Consider the following 11,542-nt stretch of genomic DNA (forward strand, 5'->3'; position numbering starts at 1 on the left):
TCAGAATGGACCATCCTGGATATATTCTATGATGGTTTATCTGAGCTATCAAAGATGTCGTTGGATACTTCTGCAGGTGGATCCATTCACCTAAAGAAAACACCTGCAGAAGCTCAAGAACTCATTAACATGGTTGCTAATAACCAGTTTATGTACACTTCTGAGAGGAATCCTGTGAGTAATGGGACGCTTATGAAGAAGGGAGTTCTTGAAGTTGATACTTTGAATGCCATATTGGCTCAGAACAAAATATTGACTCAGCAAGTCAATATGATTTCTCAGAGTCTGAATGGAATGCAAGCTGCATCCAACAGTACTCAAGAGGCTTCTTATGCAGAAGAAGCTTATGATCCTGAAAATCCTGCAATAGCAGAGGTGAATTACTTAGGTGAACCTTATGGAAACACCTATAACCCATCATGGAGAAATCATCTAAATCTCTCATGGAAGGATCAAAGGCCTCAACAAGGCTTTAATAATGGTGGAAGAAACAGGTTTAACAATAATAAATCTTTTCCATCATTCACTCAGCAACAGACAGAGAACTCTGAACAAAATACCTCTAATTTAGCAAACTTAGTCTCTGATCTATCCAAGGCCACTGTAAGTTTCATGAATGAAAAAAGGTCTTCCATTAGAAATTTGGAAGCACAAGTGGGCCAGCTGAGTAAAAGGATCACTGAAATCCCTCCTAGTACTCTCCCAAGCAATACAGAAGAGAATCCAAAAGGAGAGTGCAAGGCCATTGACATAAGCACCATGGCCGAACCTGTAAGGGAAGGAGAGGACGTGAATCCCAAGGGGGAAGACCTCCTGGGACGTCCAGTGATCAATAAGGAGCTTCCCTCTGAGGAACCAAAGAACTCTGAGGCTCATCTAGAGACCATAGAGATTCCATTAAACCTCCTTATGCCATTCATGAGCTCTGATGAGTATTCCTCTTCTGAAGAGAATGAGGAAGTTACTGAAGAGCAAGCTGCCAAGTTCCTTGGTGCAATCATGAAGCTAAATGCCAAATTATTTGGCATTGATACTTGGGAAGATGAACCTCCTTTGTTCACCAATGAACTAAGTGATCTGGATCAACTAACATTGCCTCAGAAGAGACAGGATCCTGGAAAGTTCATAATACCTTGTACCATAGGCACCATGATCTTTAAGGCTCTGTGTGACCTTGGTTCAAGAATAAACCTCATGCCCCTCTCTGTAATAGAGAAACTGGAAATCTATGGGGTGCAAGCTGCTAAAATCTCATTAGAGATGGCAGATAATTCAAGAAAATAGGCTTATGGACAAGTAGAGGACGTATTAGTAAAGGTTGAAGGCCTTTACATCCCTGCTGATTTCATAGTCCTAGATACTGGAAAGGAAGAGGATGAATCCATCATCCTAGGAAGACCTTTCCTAGCCACAGCAAGAGTTGTGATTGATGTGGACAAAGGAGAATTAATCCTTCAATTGAATGAGGACAACCTTGTGTTTACAACTCAAGGATCTCTCTCTGCATCCATGGAGAGAAAGCAAAAAAAGCTTCTCTCAAAGCAGAGTCAACCAAAGCTCCCACAGTCAAACTCTAAGTTTGGTGTTGGGAGGCCACAACCAAACTCTAAGTTTGGTGTTGAACTCCCATATCCAAACTCTAAGTTTGGTGTTGGAGAGTCTCAACAATGCTCTGAACATCTGTGAGGCTCCATGAGAGCCCACTGTCAAGCTATTGACATTAAAGAAGCGCTTGTTGGGAGGCAACCCAATTTTTATTTATCTAACTATATTTTTCTTAGTTATATGTCTTTATAGGTTCATGATCATGTGGAGTCACAAAATAAATATAAAAATTGAAAACGGAATCAAAAACAGCAGAAGAAAAATCACACCCTGGAGGAAGCATCTGCCTGGCATTCAACGCCAGAACAGAGCATGGTTCTGGCGCTGAACGCCCAAAATGGGCAGTATTTGGGCGCTGAACGCCCAAAATGGGCAGCATCTGGGCGCTGAACGCCAGAATTGCACCCTGGAGAGGAGCTGGCGCTGAACGCCTAGAACAAGCATGGTTCTGGCGTTCAACGCCAGAAATGGGCAACAAATGGGCGTTGAACGCCCAAAATGGGCACCAACATGGCGCTGAACGCCCAGAGTTGTGTGCAAGGGCATTTTACATGCCTAATTTGGTGCAAGGTTGTAAATCCTTGAACACCTCAGGATTTGTGGACCCCACAAGATCACCTCAGGATCTGTGGATCCCACAGGATCCCCACCTACCTCCACTCACTTCTTCTCACCCTCTCTCTCCATTCATGATCATCCCTTCTGTTTTCCATTTACCACTCACATCCATACACCCACCTACCTTCAAAATTCAACATCTCTTTCCCACCCAATCCCACCCATATGGCCAAATACACACATCCCTCCATCTCCTCCATATCTTCTTCTTCTTCTTCTATTCTTTCTTCTCTTGCTCGAGGGCGAGAAAAATTCTAAGTTTGGTGTGGTAAAAGCATAAGCTTTTTGTTTTTCCATAACCATTAATGGCACCTAAGGCCAAAGAAACCTCAAGAAAGAGGAAAGGGAAGGCAATTGCTTCCACCTCTGAGCCATGGGAGATGGAAAGATTCATCTCACAAGCCCATCACTAAGAAAAGGGTGGAACAAACAAAAGAGCACATTCATGGATCTCAACAGGCACATGAAGAAGCTCATCATCAAGAAATCCCTGAGATACCTCAGGGGATGCACTTCCCTCCACATAAATATTGGGAGCAAATCAACACCTCCCTTGGAGAATTAAGTTCCAACATGGGACAACTAAGGGTGGATTATCAAGAGCACTCCATCATCCTTCATGAAATAAGAGAAGATCAAAAAGCAATGAGGGAGGAGCAACAAAGACAAGGAAGAGACATAGAAGAGCTCAAGGACATCATGGGTTCCTCAAGGAGGAAATGCCACCATCACTAAGGTGGACTCATTCCTTGTTCTTACTTTCTCTGTTTTTCGTTTTCTCTATGTTAAGTGCTTATCTATGTTTGTGTCTTCATTACATGATCATTAGTAATTAGTAAATATGTCTTAAAGTTATGAATGTCCTATGAATCCATTACCTCTCTTAAATGAAAAATGTTTTAATTCAAAAGAACAAGAAGTACATGAGTTTCGAATTTATCCTTGAACTTAGTTTAATTATATTGATGTGGTGACAATGCTTCTTATTTTCTGAATGAATGCTTGAACAGTGCATATGTCTTTTGAAGTTGTTGTTTAAGAATGTTAAATATGTTGGCTCTTGAAAGAATGATGACTAGGAGACATGTTATTTGATAATCTGAAAAATCATAAAAATGATTCTTGAAGCAAGAAAAAGCAGCAAAGAACAAAGCTTGCAGAAAAAAAAAATAATAGGCAAAAAAAAAATATAGAAAGAAAAAAGAAAAAGCAAGCAGAAAAAGCCAAAAGCTCTTAAAACCAAGAGGCAAGAGCAAAAAGCCAATAACCCTTAAAACTAAAAGGCAAGGGCAAATAAAAAGGATCCCAAGGCTTTGAGCATCAGTGGATAGGAGGGCCTAAAGGAATAAAATCCTGGCCTAAGCGGCTAAACCAAGCTGTCCCTAACCATGTGCTTGTGGCGTGAAGGTGTCAAGTGAAAACTTGAGACTAAGCGGTTAAAGTCAAGGTCCAAAGCAAAAAAAGAGTGTGCTTAAGAACCCTGGACACCTCTAATTGGGGACTTTAGCAAAGCTGAGTCACAATCTGAAAAGGTTCACCCAATTATGTGTCTGTGGCATTTATGTATCCGGTGGTAATACTGGAAAACAAAGTGCTTAGGGCCACGGCCAAGACTCATAAAATAGCTGTGTTCAAGAATCATCATATTGAACTAGGAGAATCAATAACACTATCTGAACTCTGAGTTCCTATAGATGCCAATCATTCTGAACCTCAATGGATAAAGTGAGATGCCAAAACTATTCAAGAGGCAAAAAGCTATAAGTCCCGCTCATATGATTAAAGCTATGTTTCATTGATAGTTTGGAATTTATAGTATATTCTCTTCTTTTTATCCTATTTGATTTTCAGTTGCTTGGGGACAAGCAATAATTTAAGTTTGGTGTTGTGATGAGCGGATAATTTATACGCTTTTTGACATTGTTTTTAGTATATTTTTAGTGGGATCTAGCTACTTTTAGGGATGTTTTCATTAGTTTTTATGTTAAATTCACATTTTTGGACTTTACTATGAGTTTGTGTGTTTTTATGTGATTTCAGGTATTTTCTGGCTGAAATTGAGGGACTTGAGCAAAAATCAGATTCAGAGGTTGAAGAAGGACTACTGATACTGTTGGATTCTGACCTCCCTGCACTCAAAGTAGATTTTCTGGAGCTACAGAACTCGAAATGGCGCGCTTCCAATTGCGTTGGAAAGTAGACATCCAGGGATTTCCAGCAATATATAATAGTCCATATTTTGCCCAAGTTTAGATGACGCAAACTGGCGTTCAACGCCAGTTCTCTGCCCAATTCTGGCGTCCAGCGCCAGAAACAAGTTGCAAAGTGGAGTTCAACGCCCAAAATGGCACCAAAACTGGCGTTCAACTCCAGGAATGACCTCTACACGTGTAACACTCAAGGTCAGCCCAAGCACACACTAAGTGGGCCCCGGAAGTGGATTTATGCATCAATTACTTACTCCTGTAAACCCTAGTGACTAGTTTATTATAAATAGAACTTTTTATCATTGTATTCACAGTCTTGGTTACTCCGGTTCCCCTCTGGGGCCGAGACCAATGAACTTCATCATTACTTATGTATTTTCATACGGTAGAGTTTCTGCACTCCATAGATTAAGGTGTGGAGCTCTACTGTTCCTCAAAGATTAATGCAAAGTACTACTGTTTTCTATTCAATTCAACTTATTCTGCTTCTAAGATATTCATTCGCACTTCAACCTGAATGTGATGAACGTGACAATCATCATCATTCCCTATGAACGCGTGCCTGACAACCACATCCGTTCTACATTAGATTGAATGAGTATCTCTTAGATCTCTTAATCGGAATCTTCGTGGTGTAAGCTAGAATGATGGCGGCATTCAAGAGAATCCGGAAAGTCTAAACCTTGTCTGTGGTATTCCGAGTAGGATTCAATGACTGAATGACTGTGACGAGCTTCAAACTCACGATTGCTGGGCGTAGTGACAGACGCAAAAGGATAGTAAATCCTATTCCAGCATGATCGAGAACCGACAGATGAATAGCCGTGCCGTGACTGGGTGCGTTAACCATTTTCACTGAGAGGATATGATGTAACCATTGACAAGGGTGATGCCTCCAGACGATTAGCCGTGCCGTGACAGGGCATTTGGATCATTTTCTCGAGACAAGATTGAAAGTAGCCCTTGACAATGGTGATGCATTACATAAAGCCAGCCATGGAAAGGAGTAAGACTGATTGGATGAAGATAGCAGGAAAGCAGAGGTTCAGAGGAATGAAAGCATCTCTATTCGCTTATCTGAAATTCTCACCAATGATTTACATAAGTATTTCTATCCCTATTTTCTTAATTATTTTTGAAAACCCCATTACTATTTTATATCCGCCTGACTGAGATTTACAAGGTGACCATAGCTTGCTTCATACCAACAATCTCCGTGGGATTCGACCCTTACTCACGTAAGGTATTACTTGGATGACCGAGTGCACTTGCTGGTTAGTTGTGCGAAGTTGTGAACCATGGTATTGGCATCATGTTTTTGGCGCCATTACCAGGGAAAGAAAGAGCGATGAATTTTACATAATTAAAGTGTAATCACAATTTCTGCGCACCAAGTTTTTGGCGCCGTTGCCGGGGATTGTTTGAGTTTGGACAACTAACGGTTCATCCTGTTGCTCAGATTAGGTAATTTTATTTTTGTTTTGTTTTCAAAAATTTTTCAAAAATCTTTCAAAAATTTTTCTTTTGTTTTCGAAAAAAAAATAATAAAAATAATGTTTTCAAAAATAAATTATTCTATGGCTTCAAAACTTTTAAGAATGAATTCTAGTGTTTCATGAAGCATGTAAAGCCATGTCCAAATTCATTTGGACTGAGGCTTCTAATTTGTTATCAAGAGCAAGCTAGTTGTTGCTAATCCACCTGCTGCTGTTCCTGATTTACATACTAAAGCTTGGCTGGCTATTAAGCCATGCCTGACCCTTTGATTGGAGCTTTAGACTAAAGAGCATAAGATTCCTGGAATTCATATTAAAAATTTTGGAATCCTTATTTTTGTTTTTCAAATAATTTTCGAAAAAAATTCCAAAAAAATTTAGAAAATAATAAAAAATCAAAAAAATATTTTTGTGTTTCTTGTTTGAGTCATGTGTCATGTTATAAGTTTGGTGTCAATTGCATATTCATCTTGCATTTTTCGAAAATTCATGCATTTATAGTGTTCTTCATGATCTTCAAGTTGTTCTTGGTAAGTCTTCTTGTTTGATTTTGATGTTTTCTTGTTTTGTGTTGTATGATGTTTTTCATGTGCATTCTTGCATCCATAGAGTCTAAGCATCAAAGATTTCTAAGTTTGGTGTCTTGCATGTTTTCTTTGCATTAAAAATTTTTCAAAAATGTGTTCTTGATGTTCATCATGATCTTCATAGTGTTCTTGGTGTTCATCTTGACATTCATAGCATTCTTGCATGCATTCATTGTTTTGATCCATAACTTTCATGCATTGCATCATTTTTCTTATTTTTCTCTCTCATCATAAAAATTCAAAAATCAAAAAAATATCTTCCCCTTTTATCTCTCATCAAATTCGAAAATTTGAGTTGACTTTTTCAAAAATTTTTAAACTCTAGTTGTTTTCATGAGTCAAATCAAATTTTCAATTTGAAAATCTTATCTTTTTCAAAATCTTTTTCAAAAATCAAATCTTTTTCATTTTTTTAGTTATTTTCAAAAATTTCAAAAATATTTTTCAAAAATCTTTTTCTTAATTTTACATCAAATTTTCGAAAATAACATCATCAATTAATGTTTTGATTTAAAAATTTCAAGTTTGTTACTTGCTTGTTAAGAAAGATTCAAACTTTAAGTTCTAGAATCATATCTTGTGATTTCTTGTGAATCAAGTCATTAATTGAGATTTTAAAAATCAAATCTTTTTCAAAAACTAATTTCAATCATATCTTTTCAAAAATATCTTCTTATTTTATCTTTTTCAAAAATATGATTTCAAAATATCTTTTCTAACTTCCTAACTTCTTATCTTTTCAAAAGTTGTTTCAACTAACTAACTAACTTTTTGTTTGTTTCTTATCTTTTTCAAAACCACCTAACTAACGCTCTCTCTCTCTAATTTTCGAAAATATCTCCCTCTTTTTCAAAAATTCTTTTTAATTAATTAATTATTTTAACTTTTGATTTTAAACTTTTCAAAAAATTACTAACCTTTTTCAAAAACTATTTTCGAAAATCACTAACTCTTTTTCAAAAATAATTTTCGAAAATCCTTCTCCCTCATCTCCTTCTAATTATTTATTCATCTACTAACACTTCATCTCACCCAAATTCGAACCCCCTCTTCCATCTGTGTTCGAATTTCTTCTTCTTCTTTTCTTCTACTCACACTAGGACCTCTATACTGTGGTAAAAAGGACCCCTATTATTATTATTTTTCTGTTCTCTCTTTTTCATATGAGCAGGAGCAAGGACAAGAACATTCTTGTTGAAGCAGATCCAGAACCTGAAAGGACTCTGAAGAGGAAACTAAGAGAAGCTAAACTACAACAATCCAGAGAGAACCTTTCAGAAATTTTCGAACAGGAAGAGGAGATGGCAGCCGAAAATAATAATAATGCAAGGAGAATGCTTGGTGACTTTACTGCACCTAATTCCAATTTACATGGAAGAAGCATCTCCATTCCTGCCATTGGAGCAAACAACTTTGAGCTGAAACCTCAGCTAGTTTCTCTGATGCAGCAGAACTGCAAGTTTCATGGACTTCCATCTGAAGATCCTTTTCAGTTCTTAACTGAATTCTTGCAGATCTGTGATACTGTTAAGACTAATGGAGTAGATCCTGAAGTCTACAGGCTCATGCTTTTCCCATTTTCTGTAAGAGACAGAGCTAGAATATGGTTGGACTCTCAACCTAAAGACAGCCTGAACTCTTGGGATAAGCTGGTCACGGCTTTCTTAGCCAAGTTCTTTCCTCCTCAAAAGCTGAGCAAGCTTAGAGTGGATGTTCAAACCTTCAAACAAAAAGATGGTGAATCCCTCTATGAAGCTTGGGAAAGATACAAACAGTTGACCAAAAAGTGTCTTTCTGACATGCTTTCAGAATAGACCATACTGGATATATTCTATGATGGTTTATCTGAGCTATCAAAGATGTCATTGGATACTTCTGCAGGTGGATCCATTCACCTAAAGAAAACACCTGCAGAAGCTCAAGAACTCATTGACATGGTTGCTAATAACCAGTTTATGTACACTTCTGAGAGGAATCCTGTGAGTAATGGGACGCCTATGAAGAAGGGAGTTCTTGAAGTTGATACTCTGAATGCCATATTGGCTCAGAACAAAATATTGACTCAGCAAGTCAATATGATTTCTCAGAGTCTGAATGGAATGCAAGCTGCATCCAACAGTACTCAAGAGGCTTCTTATGCAGAAGAAGCTTATGATCCTGAAAACCCTGCAATAGCAGAGGTGAATTACTTAGGTGAACCTTATGGAAACACCTATAACCCATCATGGAGAAATCATCTAAATCTCTCATGGAAGGATCAAAGGCCTCAACAAGGCTTTAATAATGGTGGAAGAAACAGGTTTAACAATAATAAACCTTTTCCATCATCCACTCAGCAACAGACAGAGAACTCTGAACAAAATACCTCTAATTTAGCAAACTTAGTCTCTGATCTATCCAAGGCCACTGTAAGTTTCATGAATGAAAAAAGGTCTTCCATTAGAAATTTGGAAGCACAAGTGGGCCAGCTGAGTAAAAGGATCACTGAAATCCCTCCTAGTACTCTCCCAAGCAATACAGAAGAGAATCCAAAAGGAGAGTGCAAGGCCATTGACATAAGCACCATGGCCGAACCTGTAAGGGAAGGAGAGGACGTGAATCCCAAGGGGGAAGACCTCCTGGGACGTCCAGTGATCAATAAGGAGCTTCCCTCTGAGGAACCAAAGGACTCTGAGGCTCATCTAGAGACCATAGAGATTCCATTAAACCTCCTTATGCCATTCATGAGCTCTGATGAGTATTCTTCTTCTGAAGAGAATGAGGAAGTTACTGAAGAGCAAGCTGCCAAGTTCCTTGGTGCAATCATGAAGCTAAATGCCAAATTATTTGGCATTGATACTTGGGAAGATGAACCTCCTTTGTTCACCAATGAACTAAGTGATCTGGATCAACTAACATTGCCTCAGAAGAGACAGGATCCTGGAAAGTTCATAATACCTTGTACCATAGGCACCATGATCTTTAAGGCTCTGTGTGACCTTGGTTCAAGAATAAACCTCATGCCCCTCTCTGTAATAGAGAAACTGGAAATCTATGGGGTGCAAGCTGCTAAAATCTCATTAGAGATGGCAGATAATTCAAGAAAATAGGCTTATGGACAAGTAGAGGACGTATTAGTAAAGGTTGAAGGCCTTTACATCCCTGCTGATTTCATAGTCCTAGATACTGGAAAGGAAGAGGATGAATCCATCATCCTAGGAAGACCTTTCCTAGCCACAGCAAGAGTTGTGATTGATGTGGACAAAGGAGAATTAATCCTTCAATTGAATAAGGACAACCTTGTGTTTACAACTCAAGGATCTCTCTCTGCATCCATGGAGAGAAAGCAAAAAAAGCTTCTCTCAAAGCAGAGTCAACCAAAGCTCCCACAGTCAAACTCTAAGTTTGGTGTTGGGAGGCCACAACCAAACTCTAAGTTTGGTGTTGAACTCCCATATCCAAACTCTAAGTTTGGTGTTGGAGAGTCTCAACAATGCTCTGAACATCTGTGAGGCTCCATGAGAGCCCACTGTCAAGCTATTGACATTAAAGAAGCGCTTGTTGGGAGGCAACCCAATTTTTATTTATCTAACTATATTTTTCTTAGTTATATGTCTTTATAGGTTCATGATCATGTGGAGTCACAAAATAAATATAAAAATTGAAAACGGAATCAAAAACAGCAGAAGAAAAATCACACCCTGGAGGAAGCATCTGCCTGGCATTCAACGCCAGAACAGAGAATGGTTCTAGCGCTGAACGCCCAAAATGGGCAGTATTTGGGCGCTGAATGCCCAAAATGGGCAGCATCTGGGCGCTGAACGCCAGAATTGCACCCTGGAGAGGAGCTGGCGCTGAACGCCTAGAACAAGCATGGTTCTGGCGTTCAACGCCAGAAATGGGCAACAAATGGGCGTTGAACGCCCAAAATGGGCACCAACATGGCGCTGAACGCCCAGAGTTGTGTGCAAGGGCATTTTACATGCCTAATTTGGTGCAAGGTTGTAAATCCTTGAATACCTCAGGATTTGTGGACCCCACAAGATCACCTCAGGATCTGTGGATCCCACAGGATCCCCACCTACCTCCACTCACTTCTTCTCACCCTCTCTCTCCATTCATGATCATCCCTTCTGTTTTCCATTTACCACTCACATCCATACACCCACCTACCTTCAAAATTCAACATCTCTTTCCCACCCAATCCCACCCATATGGCCAAATACACACATCCCTCCATCTCCTCCATATCTTCTTCTTCTTCTTCTTCTTCTATTCTTTCTTCTCTTGCTCGAGGGCGAGCAAAATTCTAAGTTTGGTGTGGTAAAAGCATAAGCTTTTTGTTTTTCCATAACCATTAATGGCACCTAAGGCCAAAGAAACCTCAAGAAAGAGGAAAGGGAAGGCAATTGCTTCCACCTCTGAGCCATGGGAGATGGAAAGATTCATCTCACAAGCCCATCACTAAGAAAAGGGTGGAACAAACAAAAGAGCACATTCATGGATCTCAACAGGCACATGAAGAAGCTCATCATCAAGAAATCCCTGAGATACCTCAGGGGATGCACTTCCCTCCACATAAATATTGGGAGCAAATCAAAACCTCCCTAGGAGAATTAAGTTCCAACATGGGACAACTAAGGGTGGAACATCAAGAGCACTCCATCATCCTTCATGAAATAAGAGAAGATCAAAAAGCAATGAGGGAGGAGCAACAAAGACAAGGAAGAGACATAGAAGAGCTCAAGGACATCATGGGTTCCTCAAGGAGGAAACGCCACCATCACTAAGGTGGACTCATTCCTTGTTCTTACTTTCTCTGTTTTTTGTTTTCTCTATGTTAAGTGCTTATCTATGTTTGTGTCTTCATTACATGATCATTAGTAATTAGTAACTATGTCTTAAAGTTATGAATGTCCTATGAATCCATCACCTCTCTTAAATGAAAAATGTTTTAATTCAAAAGAATAAGAAGTACATGAGTTTCGAATTTATCCTTGAACTTAGTTTAATTATATTGATGTGGTGACAATGCTTCTTGTTTTCTGAA

At 39.0% G+C, this 11,542-nt stretch overlaps 1 non-coding gene across 1 annotated transcript; it reads right to left on the reverse strand.

The window, feature by feature from the left end:
• Window positions 1–8,210: 8,210 nt before the first annotated feature.
• LOC112725407 (small nucleolar RNA R71) lies at window positions 8,211–8,318 on the reverse strand. Its single transcript, XR_003164518.1, has one exon. It is a non-coding gene; the product is annotated as a small nucleolar RNA R71 (small nucleolar RNA).
• Between the last annotated feature and the right edge of the window lie 3,224 nt (window positions 8,319–11,542).

The sequence above is a fragment of the Arachis hypogaea genome, chromosome 11, assembly GCF_003086295.3.
Source record: "Arachis hypogaea cultivar Tifrunner chromosome 11, arahy.Tifrunner.gnm2.J5K5, whole genome shotgun sequence".
In the NCBI taxonomy this organism is placed as follows: Eukaryota; Viridiplantae; Streptophyta; class Magnoliopsida; order Fabales; family Fabaceae; genus Arachis; species Arachis hypogaea.